Here is a 22,159-nt window from a genome sequence, read left to right as displayed (position 1 = left end):
ACCATTAATTAACAACTCACATCTATCATGGTTACACTCAAACCCAAACCACGTCTACGGGCATAGCATGGCAATATAAGCATAACATAGAAGTGACTCCCAAGGGTTTGATAATAACACAGGTAATAGGTTCTACCTCATCAGCTACTTCCCAGACCCACATGTTAAGAGATCCTACTCATGCAATGTGTGAGGGTTGAAAATAATGCATAAAACCGGGTAATAAATGGGTATGATCAAAGTGTTACTTGCCTTGCAGACGATCCGCAAAACCTAGAGACTCGTAGTAGCACGCTTCGCACTCCGGGAATTCTATCATAAACAAACAATAACATACATAAGCACTCAAGCAAAGATGCATGGGTAAAACTCAAATAAGAAGATCAAATCTAAAAACTCAATTGAAGAGATTTGATTTGCAAAAAGAATCAAATCAAACGGAGCAACGAAACTCAAACTATAAAAGAAACAAGATTCGTTTACTAATCTGGACTAAAGTCAATTTTTGCAGTACCAAAATCTTGTTCAAGTTGGTTAAACAGAAAGAGGACTTCGAGATGAAGATCTAGGCTCTTGTTTCACCTGATTTGGATAAACGAGCGAAAAGATATACTAGAACGAAGATTAGGGCAGAAATCGCGATCGAAAATAACCGTGGGAAAACCCTGGAAAATAAAATGAGACGAACAGGCTAACGAACGAACGTTCGCTGTCTGCGGCTAACTGACGAACAACGTTTGTTAAAACAAACGTACGGACGAACGTCCGCTAAATAACTAAACCAAAAAACCGAACTGATCTAATAAAAAATGAAAGTAGGGTTTTATAAAAAAACTGAACGATTCTCAAAGAAAAACCGAGGTGGCGGCGGCGGTTTCTACCTCCGGCGAGTGGCGGCGGCGGCGGGATCGATGGTGGCGACGAATCCAGCGGGCGGGCGGTCGGCGACGGCGACGCGACGGGGAGGCGGCGTCGCGAGGCGGCGACGGCGCGAAGTGGCGGCGGCGCTAGGGTTTCGGGGCGGGGCTGGCAGCCCCATGGGCTTCGGGCCTCGCCCTTTAAAGGCCGGCCGGGCGGTGTCTGGGTCGGGCACGGCCAGTTAGGTCGGTGCACTTTTTTTTAAATAATCGTGATGCGGAAAAACAAATAAAAGAAATACTAAACGGTGTTCAAAAGTCCTGAAATAAATTTTCACGGTCCTCTAACAATATTGCGGACAAAGTGAACATTTATTTGGGCCTCTAATGCAATTACGAAAAACATATTTTTCCTAATTCAAATAAAATAGCAATAAAAGTCAAAAAGAATTATTTATTTGATTTTTAATATTTTCCTCCAATATTCCCTTTATTTGGAGAAGTCATATTATCTCCTCTCTTATATTTTAATATGAAATATTTTCGGAGAGAAAAATAATTAAAACCAAAGTGATCCTTGTTTCGATATTTGAAATCCCCAACTCTCTCCGTGGGTCCTTGAGTTGCTTAGAAATTCGAGGATCGCAAAACGAAATGCAATAAAATATGATATGCATAGATGACCTATGTATAACATTCTAAATTGAAAATTTGGGATGTTACACTCCAAAACAACTCTAATGGCAATTTTTCTCTGTTTTGGAATATTTAAGAAAATAGGAAAATAAGAAGTAGTCCGGAAAGTATACGAGGCATCCACGAGGGTGGAGGGTGCGCCCCCTACCTCGTGGGCACCTTGTGTGCCCTCCGGACTCCGATTTCTTGCACGATACTTCTTTTGGTCGGTAAAAATTCATTATATAATCTCCCAAAGGTTTTGACCACCGTACCACGCAAATATCTCCTGCTTTTGTTTTGAGCTGTTTCTGCCAGAGTTTCCAAGCACCACTGCAGGATGCTGCTAACGCGACACTACGATCAAAGACCCTTCGATGAAACTGTGTGTGATGCAATAATCGCAAATGGTGGTGTAAAAACCCGTCAAAAAGGTGCAAAACATTTGCGATGGAGGATGCATCAAACACAGTTCAGATTTTGGTTGCGTGTGCGATGCAGGGCATACGATTCAGTTCAATTAACTGTTTGCGATGATGAGGAACAAAAGAAACGGGCAGCCAAATGAAGGTGTGTGCGATATACAACATACGGTTCACTCGGATGAACTATTTGTGATTAGGCAACACAAAAGAAATGGTCAGCCAGATCAAGGTGTCTGCAATATACGGCATGCAGTTCAATCGGATAAACTGTTTGCTTTGAGCCAAGAGAACAGAAACGGTTCAATATAACAAGATGTGTGTTATACGCGACAAAGAGGTCTGTAATCAGAAATGTGTGCGAAGACTGATAATAACACAGATGATTGCTGCTAATAAGTCATGTGTGTTGTGGGCAAACGCTTGGTGGTATACAATTGTCAGCGATTGATGAAATCATCACCGACGGGTTCCCCTGTATGCTCCGTGTGTGATGTCATTGCACACAGAACAACAACATATGTACTTATAACTTATAAGGACTTGATTCCATAAACAGATTGAACATCCAATTACATGTTTGGCTAGTAAACACATGACCTTTGCACACACCAAAGTACGTTCCAAAATGCCTAGGAAACTCAAATAATGTATTAAAAGGCAAAACAAACTGTGAATAATTTCATATTTTTAGGACGACGCTACTATAGTTGCATGTTGCCTTTGTAAAATAAATCAAGGCAGGAAGAGACAGTGTATTTCGTTTCACACACATAGGTGACAAGGTCCCTCTCGGAACCATGATCCTTTTTGAGAGAAGCTCCGGTTTGTAAGAAGTTTGTACCAAAACTTATCCCAAATTGGACTAATTTTGAGGCAAGTTTTGGATTTACAGTAATTTTAAAACCAGGTTTCTCAATGTTTACTGTCGAGTCGGCACCGCCCTGGATAGGCTTTTTCCTCCTGGGTCCCAAATGGCAAATCCAAATTTGCCACTACCATGCAGCTTTTCTTAGTAACAATTAAATCCCATTTGGTGTGCTAGCTGAAAATAAGGTTGTGGGTGCTGGTGGGCGCTAAGAACTTGCAGTTCTGTAATGAACAAAGATCTCAAAGATCCCGCGAGAGTGAGGCTCTTTCCATATGTTGTGAATGCTTATAATATTTATGTCTTAATTAAAGAAATGGCAAGCCATTGGCCCACTATGAAAGAAAATGTGGGTCAAACCCTAGTTGAAAAGGGCAACAATGTCTAACTCCAGCTTACAGAAGGTACAAAAGCATAAGGATTAATTATTCATCAGGTTTACACATAACCCAGATTGAATAGGACAATGAAAGTTAACTCAACCAAAGTTTTCGACGATTACAATCAAATGTATCAGTCTGATCCATAAAATCAAGATCCTAATACAATAATTCTACTGCTCCATGATGACCACAAGCTATTGTAAATAGAAGCCGAACACGATCAGAAGCCCTTAGGTCCACCAGAAACTTCTTTTTATGCTCTTCAACACTTGTAGCCGTGAGTAATTTCTTGTTGAAAAACTTAATCCTCACGGACAATAGTGCCCTCGCATTCAACATGAAGAATCTGACAAAGCTAGTGTTTGCACTGTTGGATGAATATCGTTCCAACGTTACTGTCTTCAAACGAATGTCATGAGATCTGAGAAAATCCCCGTGCTTCATCAACCATCGATTGGTTATACCTTTTTATCCATGTGTTGTTGCCTAAATAGAGATGAAGATTGAAAACAGTTAATGTCTAAAAAAGATTGTGTTGAAAGAGTGCTTGCTGAATGATTAATTATAATACATTATATATGGGCTTTCAATGTGCGTGAAATCATCACTTTATATACAAATTCTCCAGACATTGGAAAGCATTGCAACAAGGCAATAATGATGTTGAGATCAAAACACCACATACTGATATATAAGGTCTTGACAGAATCCACCACCACTGATATGATGGAGAAGCACTTCATTGAGCATAGAACATGATATTAGCACGGAAAGTGTACTCCAAGTTGATACTTAACTTATGCGCACAAATGAAAAATGCTTATTACAAAAGTGTACGCAAAAAATTTACAGTACCTCAGTAGGTGTGGAGGCAAACACCATCTCGAACCATTTAAACGGATCACGAATTGCATCCAAGGTCTCCATTTTAGGCGCAGAGACCACATTTATTTGCCTAGGTTTATAACAACAATCAAGGACCAACCTTTGAAGTGAAGGGGCATCTTCGATGATGAGCTCCTGTCCTTCAAAACTAATTCCAATGCTTAGAAGGTGAGGCGACTTTATTTTGAGACAAGGGATATCGATTCCTGCTCCAAAAACAAGCATCAAACGCTCCAGTGCAGGGCAGCTGGAGTGGATGATGCTGTGTAGTGAGGCCTCTAACAGATGAACCAACATAAGCGCAAGTTTTTTCAGTAGTGGCAGTCGAAGCATTTGTACTAGACTGTCTGCTAGATGGCACCGGGTAAAGGTGGCGGCGCAGAGAGAGAGATAGAGGAGGAAAACCATGAGATGGGCATCGGTGGTGAGGGCACAGATGTAGCTATTGGTGGTAACCTATCACTGTAGTAATGGTAGAACTCAAGCTGTTGGGGTTTATTGAATTGACAGGATGTCAGCCAGGCGGCCACCGTGTAGGGTGTGTCCAGCAGGTAGCATGCCAGGATGCAGATGCGTTGAACGGAGCCCCATGGGAGGAGATGATGGCTCCGGGGAGTTCAGAATCATCATCGACAGATAGCTGACGACAATCGAGATCAAGAGGCGCGGTGCGCCACAGAGTGCGCCACCGAGATGCGAGGACTTGTGTGCGGCAGCCATCCTTGGTGGGGATAAGGGAGATGATCTCCCGAAGGATGTTGTCCGGGAGATCGCTGATGCGGTCCGCCGGAGATTCTACTGGTTCCTCAGGTCTAGGGGGGCGCTTCTGGCGGCACAGCCGGGTCCAAGATCTACATCCGGCGGCGGTGCTAGACGGAGCCTCATCTGTGTACTTACCGATCTAAAAGAAAAAATGGCATAACATGTAGGACATTCGAAATCAATTCTCAAGATCAGGAAGAAAAAGGCACAAACATATATGTAGGTGACTGACCAGTTTTCCGTCGGAATCGCAGTTGTTGCCGGAGTTGCTGTTGACCTCCGGCTCCAGCTGGGGGGGGGGCATGATGGCGCCGATGAATTCAAGGTCGTGATGCTGCCTGCTCGAGACCTCGTCGGCGGCAACGGAAACCTCTGTGGCCAGCTTGACGCGTTGTGCAGGTGCTTCACCAGCCCCAGCGTCGCCACTCCCTCCGATGGTGCACTTTGGCGGCATTGTCATACTCTCCGGAGTACATACGTCGGTGACTGCTGTGGACCGGGGGTGCGGCCGCCTATTATGGCCGGCGGCTCGGGCGCGCAATTAATACGGAAAAGTGGGAGCAAGGCAGGCTGCGGTCAAAAGTTGTCTCGCCTCTCGGTGAGCCTGCGTGGCGGACGTCTGCCATTCCTACCATCATTTCACACAGCTACTCGCACGCTTCCCCATCGACACACACACCTGCACGCATGCCTCCTGGTATGCCCGCGCGACGGACTACTCGCATGCGTCCCGTCAACTGACGCTTGCTCGCACGATACACGGAGTGTGTGGCAGCACGTATATTTTTTGGTTTTTTTTCTGCTGCTTTACTGCTTCACTAAACCGTTTGCGTTGAAGAGATGCACAAATCCTGTGTTGAACATCTCACACACTTCCTGGTGAACCTGCACACCAGACGAGTTTTGGATTAACTAGAATTTAAAAACCAGGCATCTCAATGTTTTGCCAGCAATCAACGGTGCCCCGGTGTTTGAAATTCATTCCCATTTCTTGCATGAGACATAAGCATGCACCCAATGACACATATTTGATTTTTCAACCAATTTATATGCACTAGAGCATGTGCATGTAGTTCAAATTTGAATTATGCACATAAAATCCATGAAAAAAAATCAGTTAATGCATAAAAATGTCGAAACAAACCCCGAAAAATCACAAAAATTCACACAATACTCCTGTTGTTCTTTGTTGACACAAGAAAAAAATTGAAAGCAATAAGAGGCAGTGGATATCATTTCGTCCCCAAAGGTGGGACATTCCCTACCGAAAACCATCATGCTTGTTGTGAGATGCTCTGGTTTGTTAGAAGCATATACCCAAACCTGCCCCAAATGGGACAAATTTTTACCACGGCATGTTGATGCCACTCCATGATAGCATGCCAAGTTTCATGAATTTCAAACGAGTTTTGGATTTACTAGAATTTAAAAACCAGGCATCTCAATGTTTTACCGGCAATCAATGGTGCCCCGGTGTTTGAAATTCATTCCCATTTCTTGCATGGGACCTAATCATGCACCCAAGGACAAAGATTTGATTTTTCAACCAATTTATATGCACTAGAGCATGCGCATGTAGTTTAAATTTGAATTATGCACATAAATGCATTGAAAACTCAGTTAATGCATAGAAATGTCCAAACAAACCCCGAAAAATCACAAAAATTCACACAACACTCCTGTTGTTCTATGTTAACATGAGAAAAAACTTGAAATCAATAAGAGGCAATGGATATCGTTTTGTCCCCATAGGTGGGACGTTCCCTACCGAAAACCATCATGCTTGTTGTGAGAATCTCCGGTTTGTGAGAAGCATATACCCAAACCTGCCCCAAATGGGACAAAATTTGTACCACGACATGTTGATGTCGCTCCATGATAGCATGCCAAGTTTCATGAATTTCAGATGAGTTTTGGATTTACTAGAATTTGAAAAACCAGGCATCTCAATGTTTTGCCGACAATCAATGGTGCCATGGTGGTTTAAATTCATTCCCATTTCTTGCATGGGACCCAAGCACAAAGATTTGATTTTTCAAAGAAATTATATGCACTAGAGCATGTGCATGTAGCTCAAATTTTAATTATGCACATAAATGCATTGAAAACTCACTTAATGCATAAAAATGTCCAAACAAACCCCGAATAATTCCAATTCTTTTATGATCACTGCAGATAAAAGGTCTAGCAATTCAAACACCATCCATGGCCGCTGTGACCCCATTATGCAATTCAAATCAAGACCAAAAATCAACTAGATCCCACACAGTTTATTATAACCAACCGTGTGAGATGCAACACAAAATACCTTCGGACCGTGTCTGAATAAGGGACCTTGTCTGATGACACTTTGCGTGCCAGTTTTTTGTTTGAAGCGATTCCAAATTTTCGGCTTCCGTGGAAATATCTACCTCCCCGCCCCCTCCCCCTTACCAAAAGCAACATTTCCCCTCTTTCTGCCTTCCTTTCCAAGTTGAAACATTCACTCCTTGCTGGCAGCGCCGCTGCCTCCTCGTCGGCGACCCTCCTTCACGCTACTCGGCCTCGCCTATCCAGGCAGGTAATCCACACTCGACCCCTATCCTCCTCCTCCTTCCACGTCCCACATTCCCCGACCGCCAGCGCGAGCGCGACACCTTCCACCCAAATCACCGACCCCTCCACCAAATAAGCGCCAGCCTAAGACATGGTGCATGCAGTATAGCCAGGACCTCAAGGAGCATTTGGCAGTGAAGATGAAAATCGTGGCCGCATGCGCGGATGAGGGCGCGATGGCTGCCATTCGTGCCGACCCCTAGATCTTGGAGGAGCACCTCGCTGTCGAGGACACCGTTGACGCCTCGCGCGCCGACACTGCGATGCGGTTGGCTGCTTTAAACGACAATTCGTGGTGTTATCTCGAGGCCACCGTCGGTGCCTTCGATGAAGACTACGAGGTATTTTCTCAGCGTGCACATGCTTACCTCATCTCGAGATCCAGCAGGTTGGTGCCCGGAGTGGCTCAGGCAACTCACCACTACAACGAGGGAACCCACGATGCGGAGGCCTCACCCTCTTCCATGTCCAAGGAGCCAATAGTCATCGATATCCCCGAGAATGAGGAGTAGCTTGTCTTATTTATAAGGACCCATGTTCAGTTTGCTAGCTACTGCCTTTTCTTTACAAATTTAAGTGAATTGTGCTATCTACTTTTACCATGCAATCTTCTGCTATAGTGCATATGTTCTATATGTCGTGCAATGTGATGTTCAATTAACTGCTTGGTTCAATTCTGCAAATGTGATGTTCAATTCTTCAGGGTGCAATATTTCCAAGTTGTTAAGCATGCTTGGTTTGGTTAACTGCCTGAGCTTCTATTAGGAGTATGTTATATTGTTCAATTGGCGTTTACTAAACTACTTGGTTCATTTGTTGTGGCTTGGTTCACTTGTTATGGTGTTTAGTTAACTGCTTGGTTCAATTCTGCAATGCGCTATTCAATTGTTGTGGCTGCATTCTGTTATTGTATATGAGGAATAAATCTAATTTGGATGTACTAAATACATGAGAAACAAATACAATTGCTATATTTCCAAGTTGTTAAGCATGCTTGGTTTCGTTAACTATCTGATCTTCTATTAGGAGTATGTTATATTATGCAATGTGGTGCTTAGTTAACATTTGGTTCATTTGTTGTGGTGTTTAGTTAACTGCTTGGTTCAATTCTGTAATGCGATATTCAATTGCTGTGGCTGCATTCTCTTAATGTATACCATGTGAGGAATAAATCGAATTTGGCTGTACTAAATACATGAGAAACAAATACAATTGCTATATTTCCAAGATGTTAAGCATGCTTGGTTTGGTTAACTGTCTGATCTTATATTAGGAGTATGTTATATTGTGCAATGTGGTGCTCATGTAACGTTTGGTTCATTTGTTGTGGTGTTTAGTTAACTGATTGGTTCAATTCTGTAATGGATGTTCAATTGCCGTGGCTGCATTCTCTTATTGTATACAATGTGAGGAATAAATTGAATTTGGCTATACTAAATACATGAGAAACAAATACAATTGCTATACTTCCAAGTTGTTAAGCATGCTTGGTTTGGTTAACTGTCTGATCTTCTATTAGGAGTATGTTATATTGTGCAATGTGGTGCTTAGTTAATGTTTGATTCATTTGTTGTGGTGTTTAGTTATCTGCTTGGTTCAATTCTGCAATGCGATGTTCAATTGCTGTGGCTGCATTCTATTATTTTATACCATGTGAGGAATAAATCGAATTTGGCTGCACTTCATACTTGAGAAACATATACAAGTGCTATATTTCCTAGTTCTTAATCATGCTTGGTTTGGATAAATGGGTTTTCCATGTGGCTTGAATTAATGTGATGAATCTGCAATGTGCTTATTTATCATCAACATATTTTACTGATAGCATGCGAACCCTTACTTAGCATGATGACTAACTACCTTATATGTGTTGTAGGGAAACAATGGGAAGCACTGAGGTTTACAAGATGGTAATAACTATTATACCTTGCCTTTTTGTATTCCTTTGCCCCATTTCCAATATAGAGAAGATATTTAGGCACATCCTTGTTTTCAGGCTTCACTGATGATTACCTCTCAAACAACCTCTATGGTCAGGAGGCGAGGAAAGTTTTCATACAACACCCACGGTTCAATATTGAAGTGTTCCTGAAGAGGTCGAAGGATGGAAGGTCAATCATCCACAGGCGCTGGCCTAAAGTTGCAAAGACCTTCAACATGAATGAAGGCTCAATATTCGCCTTCCGCTTCAGTAGTTTTCCACATGAGATGCATCTCTCTATGTACTATCTATGATGCTAATTTTGGAAGGTTCTAGATGTTGCATGTGAAACTTGCTGCTGGTGCAGTTGTGTAATGGGGTAGCTGAGTGCTGAAGCTATATCATGTTGTACTGTGATGTATTTCAATTATGAAATCCTGCTTCCTTAATATGTAAATGGAATATATTATGTGCTTAATATGAATGTCAATTAGATTAGGAAATGGATTATTAATAATAGGGCAATTAGCCCGCTAATTGGCCAATTAGCTTGCTAATTTGGGTTTCCTATTGCAAACGGTTAATGGGAAACCACCATCGGTGATGACCTCAGGCAACACACACAGTTTCTAGGAATAAACCATGTTGGATCAATGAACAATCACACACGACATTCTCTTCAAAACTATTTGTGATACGCCACCTTGCGCAAATGTTTTCCTTGTAGTGACTGTGCGGGATGTATATACGAACGAAAACGTTTAGTGGTGATTAACTATGTGGGATGTACTTACGACCGAAAATGATTTCGCCTGTATAATTGTATTTTTTAGCACTACTGTATGTATTTCTGTATTTGAGTGCTCGCCGATCGCACACGACCTCATTTTGCCGAGCGTGTGTGCCAGGAGGGCATATCCCCAACGGTTTTTGGGTCGTGTGGAAAGGACCCCCCTATCGCCCACACTCACTTGGCGACGGTTCCGAATGCCATCGTGGAAAGGGGTTAAAAATCGTTTGTTTAGGACCGACGCGCACCAGTGAAGGCTAGGCATCATGTCATCCCCTTCCTCCAACAACGCGGGCAACGATGCTTGGCTAATGAAGATAGAGATGAAGAGAGAAGAACTTGGGGAGATAAACAAGGGTGATAGAATCAAGAAGGCCATGGAGGATCAAGCTCCGGCAGCAGAAGAAGAAGACATCCTTCAACCTTACTATAACCATCTTACCCCTGCTGAAATAGAAGCTTTCAAGATGATTGAAATATTTCGGGTGCAAAACAAGTATCTCACTCGTGAGAATATTTTGTTGCAAGAATACATCACCGCACTCAAGGGCATTATTCGCAAATTGGAGAATCTCCTACGCTCGATGTGTGACACGACTTCATTAACAACTCCATCATCCCCACCTCCGAAGAAGGAGAACTGAGTATTGGGTATGGGCACTCCCCTTGGCAACTACCAAGCTTGGGGGAGTGCCCCGGTATCGTATCACCATCACACTCCTATCTTTACCATTTTTCTTAGTTCGATCCTTTTGGTTATATCTTGATCTAGTAGAATAAAGTTTAGTATGATCTAGCTTTGAGTTTTATGTTGATCCTGACATATGTAATCGAGTCCGTGAGCTACATATAATAAAGATTAGTTTTGAGGCGAGGGCTTGGTTATCTTTCTAGGATCTTGGGGGAATAAAAAAGGAATAAAAAAAGAGGGAGAATAAAAAGAAATAAAGAGATCATATTGATCTTATGGAGAGTAATGACTTCACATATAAAGAGTATGATGAATAAAAGTTGTTGAGAGTTGACAAACATAGTTTTTGTCATTGTTGCAATTAATAGGAAGTAATAAAGAAAGAGAGTTTTTCACATATAAATATACTATCTTGGACATCTTTTATGATTGTGAGCACTCATTAAAATATGACATGCTAAACGGTTGATGTTGGACAAGGAAGACAACGTAATGGGTTATGTTTTCTTATATATGAAATAAATTATGTTGTCATGGATCATCTAACATGTTGAGCTTTCCTTTCCCCCTCATGCTAACCAAATCCTTCGCACCAAGTAGAGATACTACCTGTGCTTCCAAATATCCTTAAACCCAGTTTTGCCATGAGAGTCCACCATATCTACCTATGGATTGAATAAGATCCTTCAAGTAAGTTTTCATTGTTGCACGCAATAAAAGTTGCTCTCTAAATATGTATGATCTATTAATGTGGAGAAAATAAGCTTTATACGAGCTTGTGATATGGAAGAAATAAAAGCGACACATTGCATAATAAAGGTCCCTATCACAAGTGGCAATATAAAGTGACGTTCTTTTGCATTAAGATTTTGTGCATCCAACCATAAAAGCACATGACAACCTCTGCTTCCCTCTGTGAAGGGCCTATCTTTTATTTTTGTCTTATACCTTATACAAAAGTCATGGTGATCTTAACCTTTCCTTTTTACACTTTATCTTTTGGCAAGCACTATGTGTTGGAAAGATCCTGATATATATATATCTAATTGGATGTGGATTTTCATAAAGCATTATTGTTGACATTACCCTTGAGGTAAAAGGTGGGGATGCAAAACTGTAAGCCCCTATCTTTCTCTGTGTCCGATTAAAACATAATACCCATAAGTATTGCGTGAGTGTTAGCAATTGTGAAAGACTAAATGATAGTTGAGTATGTGGACCTGCTGAAAAGCTCTTATATTGACTCTTTCCGATGTTATGATAAATTGCAATTGCTTCAATGACTGAGATTATAGTTTGCTACTTTTCAATGAAGTTTCTGATTCATACTTTACATTGTGAATAGATTGTTACTTTAGCATAATAAATCATATGACTACATATATATATGTTGCTATTCTAAGAATGATCATGACGCCCTCATGTCCGTATTTTTATTTTATCGACACCTCTATCTCTAAACATGTGGACATATTTTTCGATATAGGCTTCCGCTTGAGGACAAGCGAGGTCTAAGCTTGGGGGAGTTGATACGTCCATTTTGCATCATGCTTTTATATCGATATTTATTGCATTATGGGCAGTTATTACACATTATGTCACAATACGTATGCCTTCTCTCTCTTATTTTACAAGGTTTACATGAAGAGGGAGAATGCCGACAGCTGGAGTTCTGGGCTGGAAAAGGAGCAAATATTAGAGACCTATTCTGCGCAATTCCAAAAGTCCTGAAACTCCACGGAAGTCAGTTTTGGAATATATAAAAATATTGGGTGAAGAAAGCACCAGAGGGGGGCCACCCACCGTCCACGAGGGTGGGGGGCGCGCCCCTCCCTCGTGGGCCACCTGGTAGGCCCCCGATGCCCATCTTATTGTATAAGGTGTCTTTTGCCCTGCAAAAAAATCAGAAGGAAGCTTTCGGGACGAAGCGCCGCCGTCTCGAGGTGGAACCTTGGCGGAACCAATCTAGGGCTTCGACGGAGCTGTTCTGCCGGGGAAACATCCCTCCGGGAGGGGGAAATCGTCACCATCGTCATCACCATCAATCCTCTCACCGGGAGGGGGTCAATCTCCATCCACATCTTCACCAGCACCATCTCCTCTCAAACCCTAGTTCATCTCTTGTATCCGATCTTTGTCTCAAAACCTCAGATTGGTACCTGTGGGTTGCTAGTAGTGTTGATTACTCCTTGTAATTGATGCTAGTTGGTTTATTTGGTGGAAGATTATATGTTCAGATCCTTTATGCATATTAATACCCCTCTGATTATGAACATGAATATGATTTGTGAGTAGTTACATTTGTTCCTGGGGACATGGGAGAAGTCTTGCTATAAGTAGTCATGTGAATTTGGTATTCGTTCGATATTTTGATGACATGTATGTTGTCTTTCCTCTAGTGGTGTTATGTGAACATCGACTACATGACACTTCTCCATTGTTTGGGCCTAGGGGAAGACATTGGGAAGTAATAAGTAGATGATGGGTTGCTAGAGTGACAGAAGCTTAAACCCTAGTTTATGCGTTGTGATACGTCTCCGTCGTATCTACTTTTCCAAACAATTTTGCCCTTGTTTTGGACTCTAACTTGCATGATTTGAATGGAACTAACCCGGACTGACGCTATTTTCAGCAGAATTACCATGGTGTTATTTATGTGCAGAAACAAACGTTCTCGGAATGACCTGAAACTTCACGGAGCAACTTTTTGGAAAATAAAAAAATACCTTGAAAAGATGAAGGCGAGGGGCCCACCACCTGTCCACGAGGGTGGGGGCGCGCCCCCTGCCTCGTGGGCCCCCTGAAGCTCCTCTGACTTCAACTCCAACTCTATATATTGTGTTTCGGGGGGAAAAATCAGAGAGAAGAATTCATCGCGTTTTATGATACGGAGCCGCCGCCAAGCCCTAAAACCTCTCGGGAGGGCTGATCTGGAGTCCGTTCGGGGCTCCGGAGAGGGGAATCCGTCGCCATCGTCATCATCAACCATCCTCCATCACCAATTTCATGATTCTCACCGCCGTGCGTGAGTAATTCCATCGTAGGCTTGCTGGACGGTAAGTGAAAGGATCGAGAAGAGGTGTCTAGAGGGGGGTGATTAGACACTAGGTGCCAAAAGTTGCAGTTTTTAATATTCTTAAGTTTAAGTCGAGTTTAAGCACAAGTTTAACAAACACAATACATGTCAAGCAAGCATGCAATGAGTATATGAGCAGCGGAAAGTAAAGCATGCAACTTGCAAGAATGTAAAGAGAAGGGTTTGGAGTATTCAAACGCAATTGGAGACACGGATGTTTTTGTCATGGTTCCGATAGGTGGTGCTATCGTACATCCACGTTGATGGAGATTTCAACCCACAGAGGGTAACGGTCGCGCGAGTCCACGGAGGGCTCCACCCACGAAGGGTCCACGAAGAAGCAACCTTGTCTATTCCATCACGGTCGTTGCCCACGAAGGACTTGCCTCACTAGCGGTAGATCTTCACGAAGTAGGCGATCTCCTTGCCCTTACAAACTCCTCGGTTCAACTCCACAATCTTGTTGGAGGCTCCCAAGTGACACCTAGCCAACCTAGGAGACACCACTCTCCAAGAAGTAACAAATGGTGTGTAGATGATGAACTCCTTGCTCTTGTGCTTCAAATGATAGTCTCCCCAACACTCAACTCTCTCTCACAGGATTTGGATTTGGTGGAAAGAAGATTTGAGTGAAAAGCAACTTGGGAAAGGCTAGAAATCAAGATTCATATGGTTGGAATGGAATATCTTGACCTCAACACAAGTGTAGGTGGTTCTCTCTCAGAAAATGTGTATTGGAAGTGTAGGTATGTTCTGATGGCTCTCTCCATGAATGAAGAGTGGGTGGAGGGGTATATATAGCCTTCACACAAAATCTAACCATTACACACAATTTGCCAAACTCAGTGGGACCGAATGGTTAAACTCGGTCGGATCGATTCAGCAAACTTAGTGACCGTTAGGATTTTCGGTGGGACTGAGATGCAACTCGGTAGGACCGATATGGTTAGGGTTAGGGCATAATGTAATCTCGGTGTGACCGATTACACAAACTCGGTGGGACCGATTTTGGTAATAAGCTAACCAGAGAGTTGGTCAGGCAAACTCGGTGAGACCGATTACACAAACTCGGTGGGACCGATTTTGGTAATAAGCTAACCAGAGGGTTTGCATTGTAATCTCGGTAGTACCGATTGCTCAAACTCGGTGAGATCGATTTTGGTAATGGACATACACAGAGAGATTACAATCCCATCTTGGTGAGACCGAGATCCCTATCGGTGAAACCGATTTGCTAGGGTTTGTGGCAGTGGCTATGACATTTGAAACTCGGTGGCGCCGGATAGATAGAATCGATGGGGCCGAGTTTGACTTTTGGTTTAGGTCATATGTGGATGTGGGAAGGTAGTTGAGGGTTTTGGAGCATACCACTAAGCACTTTGAGCAAGCAAGCCATTAAGCAACACCTCATCCCCTCTTGATAGTATTGGCTTTTCCTATAGACTCAACGTGATCTTGGATCACTAAAATAGAAAATGTAGAGTCTTGATCTTGAAGCTTGAGCCAATCCTTTGTCCTTAGCATCTTGAAAGGGTTCCACATCCTCTAGTCCATGCCACTCCATTGTTGAACTTATCTGAAACATACTAGGTAAAAGTGTTAGTCCAACAAGAGATATGTTGACATTAATTACCAAAACCACCCAGGGAGCTCTTGTGCTTTCAGTCTCCCCCTTTTTGGTAATTGATGACAACATACATCAAAGCTTTAGATAAAGATATAGAGGATAGCATGTAAAGCTTTGGAAAGACATGTAACATGCATAGGCTCCCCCTACATGTATGCAATCATGTGAATATTGAATGTAGGAGCATGTGAATGCGTAAACATGACAGAGTAAGCAATGTGTTACATGTATCTTGGCTATATGCATCAGAGAAAATGATGTGAATGTGAGAAATGTACCTTCATGCTCATGAGTCCTTGCAAACAGTATGTACATCAGCAAGAATTTCTCATTCACATGACTGTGATGCATATACTTACCTTGTGGTCTTGAGTTGGCTTAGGATGGGATGAACCTGCGCAAACAAGGTTAAATAACACAGATACACCTACTCACCAGAGCAAGCAAGAGAAACCACAAGAGAACCAAGACTGGGATGACACGTAGAGTGAGTACTAAGTACCACATTGGATATAGACATGTCCCCAAAGGTAAAGATATGCAATAAAATCAGAGATTTCCTTCCCTTAGATGTCTTGCTCCCCCTGAATCTGCATGGGATATTGGGAGAAGATAGGGAACGGAAAATCAGAGCAACAAAAAAGAAACAACAGAGCTTGAGCTAAAGCAAGCAACCAAACATGTCTTTCCCCTCTTAAAGACATGTGACATCTATCCTCTTGAACACCAAGCATCTGGGGTCTTTGATGATATTACTTTCTCCTAGTTGAGAAACTCTCTCCCCCTGAGTATTCTCTCTTTCTCCCCCTATAGGAAGGATTAAGCTTTGATGTGATCTCTCTCTCCCCCCTTTGACACCAATTTCCAAGAAGGGCTCTTCTGGACATGTGATACAAATGGGTTGGTCCTTGAGTCACAGAGAAAAGCAGCATGTCTAATATGATGCTGGTAGAGGACAAGAATCATTGAGTGGAGCTGGAGCAAACAGAAATCAGGAATAAGTGGCAAGTTGGTTTTCCTGTGATGGAATCGGTGACTCCGAGTTGTGTGCTTCGGTTGCACTGAAAGATTTCGGTTGGGCCAAAGAGAACAAACTTGTGTGACCGAGTTCATCAGAGTGAAACCACTTGTCACCTCAGCTCACTAGACAAGTAAGATCTCACAAGGATATGCAAGGAATTTACTGAAAGATTTGCAATGAATTGGATGCAGAAAATGCAGAACAAAAAGGAAAGAAAAGAAACTAAAAGTTCTGGATGAAGTTTTTTTTTTGAAAGGGGAAACAAATATGCAAATGCAAAAGCACGGAGAAACACTAGAGAACTTCATCTAGAAATGGTCGGTGACAAAGTCACCTATGTTAGAGTATATTGACTTAGGAGTCAAGTGAGAACACTTGATCATAGGTCATACTCATCGTTTAAGCTCAGAATGGGGATACCATTTTTCGTTTAAGCATCTTGATGTATTCACATCTTTTCGGGTTGCTTTGGCTCATGACTTGGAGTAAAGCTTCTCTAAGATGGAATAACATACCTTGGGTAGTGGTGTTGATCTTGATCATGTAGTTGAACTTGTGTGGGTTGCTCAAGGTTGATGTAGTTCATCAAGAGTTGGGAGCACCACTTGGAGTTTGAGTTCATCTACCTACATGGGTTAGCTTTGCAAGGAAGAGCACATGTGTATCCAACATGACAATCATGAGACTCAACATATAATTTGCCAAAGGACATGTTTGAATGGTTTCGTGCTTCCTTGTCTTCAACCACCATTGTGTAGAGACTTGGTGATGTAGAAATTGCTCAAGATGTGAGTGTGTGGCAATCTCATAGATTTATATTCATCCAAGTACCTACACGGGTTAGATACCATGCAAGGTACAAATATATCCAAGACATATGAATAGCATCATAAGAGAAATATCGAGGATTAGTCATAGGCTCATGCCCCGCATGTATCAAATGGAGTTCCTACTCCAAGTTTGAAGCATCAATGATGTTCAATTCACCTCTCAACCTGCAAAACACTTTCTCATCAAGTGGTTTAGTGAATATATCTGCCAATTGCTTATCGGTGCGAACATGCTTAAGGTTAATGTCCACTTTTGCAACATGATCTCGAATGAAATGATGACGAACTTCAATGTGCTTAGTTCGAGAATGTTGCACCGGATTGTGAGCAATCTTAATAGCACTTTCATTGTCACATAGCAATGGAACATGTTTCACATATATCCCATAATCTTTAAGAGTTTGGGTCATCCAAAGTAATTGAGCACAACATGAACCAGCGGCAATGTATTCCGCTTCGGCGGTGGATAAGGATACCGAGTTTTGTTTCTTGGAAGACCAAGACACAAGAGATCTACCAAGGAATTGACAATTACCTGAAGTGGATTTTTTATCAACCTTGTCTCCAGCATAGTCTGAATCGGAGTAGCCAACAAGATCAAAAGAGGACCTCTTAGGATACCAAATGCCAAAATTTGGTGTATGGATTAGGTATCTCACTATCCTTTTCATAGCCTTAAGATGACACTCTTCAGGAGCAGCTTGATATCATGCACACATGCACACACTTAGCATAATATCGGGACGAGAGGCACATAGATATAACAATGAATCAATCATAGAGCGATAAACCTTTTGATCAACCGGTTCACCATCTTTGGTCAAATCAAGATGTCCACTAGTAGGCATGGGTGTAGTCATACCTTTGCATTCTTGCATATTGAACTTCTTGAATAAGTCCTTGGTGTACTTCGTTTGAGAGACAAAGGTACCTTCCTTAGTTTGCTTGATTTGCAAACCGAGAAAGAATTTGAGTTCACTCACCATAGACATCTCAAACTTCTCCGACATTAGCTTTCCAAACTTCTCACTAAAATGAGGGTTAGTTGAACCAAATATGATATCATCAACATAAATTTGGCACACAAATAGTTCTCCATTAACCCTTTTAGTAAAAAGAGTAGAATCAATTTTACCAATTTCAAAGCCTTTTTCAATAAGGAACTTGGTTAAGCATTTATACCATGCTCTAGGAGCTTGTTTAAGACCATAAAGGGCTTTGTGAAGTTTGTAAAGATGATTAGGTTTCTTAGGATTGACGAAGCCGGGAGGTTGCTTAACATAAACTTCTTCCTCAATTTTTCCATTTAGAAAAGCACTTTTAATGTCCATTTGGTACAAGGTGATATCATGGTGATTAGCATAAGCATGTAAGATGCGAATGGACTCAAGTCTAGCAACGGGAGCATATGTCTCACCATAGTCCATACCTTCAACTTTAGTGTAGCCTTGGGCGATGAGACGTGCTTTGTTGCGAACCACTTGTCCATCTTCATCTTGCTTGTTGTGAAACACCCATTTGGTACCAATGATGTTGTGGTTGTTGTCGGGCTTCTCGACCAATGTCCACACTTGATTTCTCTCAAAGTTGTGTAGCTCTTCATGCATAGCGTTTATCCAGTCCGGATCCTCCAATGCTTCTTCAACCTTCATAGGTTCAATGCTAGAGATGAATGAGTAATGTTCACAAAAGTTAGCTAAACGAGTTTTAGAGCGAGTGATTCTCCCGGTTTGGATATCATTGTAGATTTGCTCGACAGGATGATCCTTAGCAATTCTTGCTCGAACTCGTGAAAGCTTTTGCTTGGGTCGGGGTGGAACATCCTCTTCATCTTGTGCTTCTTCTTGGCCTTCTTCATTGTTGATGTTGTTGTTCTCTTGTCGTGGTGGAGAAGGAGGTTGTTGATGTTCATCTTGGTGTGCTTCCTTGTTTTCTTCATCTTGGCGTGTCCCACTTGTGGATGCTTCCGTATCAACTCTTGGTTCACCTTGTCGCGAGGTAGAAGCTTCCACTTGGACAGACGAGGTACTCTCCTTCACTTCCGTTGGACAAATCTTGCCAATGGACAAGTCTTGAATTGCTTCCGAAGGGTCTTTGTCTCCTACATCAATTGGCAATTGCTCTACTTGCGAGCCGTTAGATTCATCAAACTTCACATCTACCGTCTCTTCAACCTTTCGGGTGAACTTGTTGTAGACACGGTAAGTGTGAGAGTTTGAGCCATAAACAAAGTAGGAAACCTTCATGCGATTTAGGAGCAAATTTAGAACGATGATGCTTATCAAGAATGTAGCACTTTGAGCCGAATACTCGAAAGTATCCAACTTGGGGTTTGTTACCGGTGAGGAGCTCGTATGCCGTCTTGCCGAGTAGCTTATGAAGATACAAGCGATTTGTTGCATGACAAGCGGTCTCAATCGCTTCCGCCCAAAAGTGCTTTGGCGTTTTGTACTCATCAAGCATCGTTCTTGCCATCTCGATAAGAGTCCGGTTCTTCCTTTCAACAACTCCATTTTGTTGAGGTGTGTACGTAGCCGAGAACTCGTGTGAAATCCCTTCTTCGTCAAGAAAGGTGTCCACATTTGCGTTCTTGAACTCCATTCCGTTGTCGCTCCGAACCTTCTTGATCTTCACATCAAACTGATTTTGGGCCTTCCTAGTGAAGTTTTTGAAGATCTTTTGGACCTGCGATTTGTCATCAAGAAAGAACACCCACGTAAATCTTGAAAAATCATCAACTATGACTAGACCAAATGAGTTACCACCGAGACTCTTGTAGGCATTTGGACCAAAGAGATCCATGTGAAGTAGCTCGAGTGGTCTTCTTGTGATCATGATGTTCTTGGCGCGGTGACTTCCTCCAACTTGTTTCCCTGCTTGACAGGCACTACAAAGTCTATCCTTGTCAAATATGACATCTTTTATTCCAAGGATATGATCACCTTTAATAAGCTTATCAAGATTTCGCATACCAACATGACCTAGTCTTCTATGCCACAACCAGCCTTTAGAAGATTTGGTAAATAAGCAAGTTCTAGGTTGAGCCCTTTTAGTGAAATCAACAATGTAAAGATATCCTCTACGTATACCGGTAAAGACCATTTTATGATTGTCTCTACGAAACACTTGGCAATCTACTTCAGTGAATAAGACATTGAAACCGAAATCCGCAAGTCTAGAAACTAAAAGTAAATTGTATCCAAGGGATTCAATGAGCATGACATTTTGTATGGAGCTATCATGTGAGATGGCCACCTTACCAAGTTACCCTTTGAATTATCACCAAAAGTGACATATTTTCAAGGGCCGTCGTTTTCAGCAAGCTCACGGAACATATCTTTATCTCCGGTCATATGATCAGTACATCCACTATCAAGGACCCATTCCTTTCCTCCAGCCATGTAGTCGTGAAGATTTGCCATAAGACCAAAATGCCTCATTGCATCATCAAGATCATAGTCACTATCATCATCTTCATCATAGTATCCATGTTCAACATCATCTTGTGATTGATCAATTCCTAGAGAGGGTAATTCATTAGATAAATGATCATCACAATGGTTACCTTTATGAATTCTAATAGCTTCGGATATGATATCGCTAATGATCCCTACATTTCCTTTAGCACGCATGAGATTGATAAGCTCAAATAGACAATCACCAAAGCTAGGATCACTAGAGTTCATCTTACTCAAGGAAATAGACTTATGGAGAATTTCGTCTAAATTTTTCAAGGAATAATCTGGAAATCGTTCCTCAAGAAATCTCGATATGGTGTAGGCACACTTGAGAGTAGGCAAACATCTAATCAAGTTTCTAGGCAAGCCTTTAATGATGAGCTCAACAGTTCTAAGATTGCGAATCATGTCAATATCTTCATCTAGGGTAGGGTGCAAAGGATCAACATGAGGTGCACAAGGGCTAGTAATGTACTTGTTCAAATGATATTCATTGAAAATCTCAAGCATTTCATTTTTCCACTCATGAAAATACTCTCCATCAAGAATAGGCACTCTATGTCTAAGACTCCCCAAAGTAGACACATCCATCTTCCTCCAATGGTGTTTAAACCAAGGCAATGGAGACCAAAGCTCTGATACCAATTGAAAGGATCGAGAAGAGGTGTCTAGAGGCGGGGTGATTAGACACTAAGTGCCAAAAGTTGCAGTTTTTAATATTCTTAAGTTTAAGTGGAGTTTAAGCACAAGTTTAACAAACACAATACATATCAAGCAAGCAGGCAATGAGTATATGAGCAGCGGAAAGTAAAGCATGCAACTTGCAAGAATGTAAAGAGAAGGGTTTGGAGTATTCAAACGCAATTGGAGACACGGATGTTTTTGTCGTGGTTCCGATAGGTGGTGCTATCGTACATCCACGTTGATGGAGATTTCAACCCACAGAGGGTAACGGTCGCGCGAGTCCACGGAGGGCTCCACCCACGAAGGGTCCACGAAGAAGCAACCTTGTCTATTCCATCACGGCCGTTGCCCACGAAGGACTTGCCTCACTAGCGGTAGATCTTCACGAAGTAGGCGATCTCCTTGCCCTTACAAACTCCTTGGTTCATCTCCACAATCTTGTTGGAGGCTCCCAAGTGACACCTAGCCAATCTAGGAGACACCACTCTCCAAGAAGTAACAAATGGTGTGTTGATGATGAACTCCTTGCTCTTGTGCTTCAAATGATAGTCTCCCCAACACTCAACTCTCTCTCACAGGATTTGGATTTGGTGGAAAGAATATTTGAGTGGAAA

The 22,159-nt window shown here is 42.1% G+C and overlaps 1 pseudogene; it reads right to left on the bottom strand.

The window, feature by feature from the left end:
- Window positions 1-3,944: 3,944 nt before the first annotated feature.
- On the bottom strand, window positions 3,945-5,306 carry LOC147971406 (F-box/FBD/LRR-repeat protein At5g53840-like; annotated as a pseudogene).
- Between the last annotated feature and the right edge of the window lie 16,853 nt (window positions 5,307-22,159).

The sequence above is a fragment of the Triticum urartu genome, chromosome 5A (assembly GCF_056163025.1).
Source record: "Triticum urartu cultivar PI428250 chromosome 5A, HENAU_Tu73, whole genome shotgun sequence".
NCBI classification, from domain to species: domain Eukaryota; kingdom Viridiplantae; phylum Streptophyta; class Magnoliopsida; order Poales; family Poaceae; genus Triticum; species Triticum urartu.
This window is presented reverse-complemented; position numbering and strand designations above follow the sequence as displayed.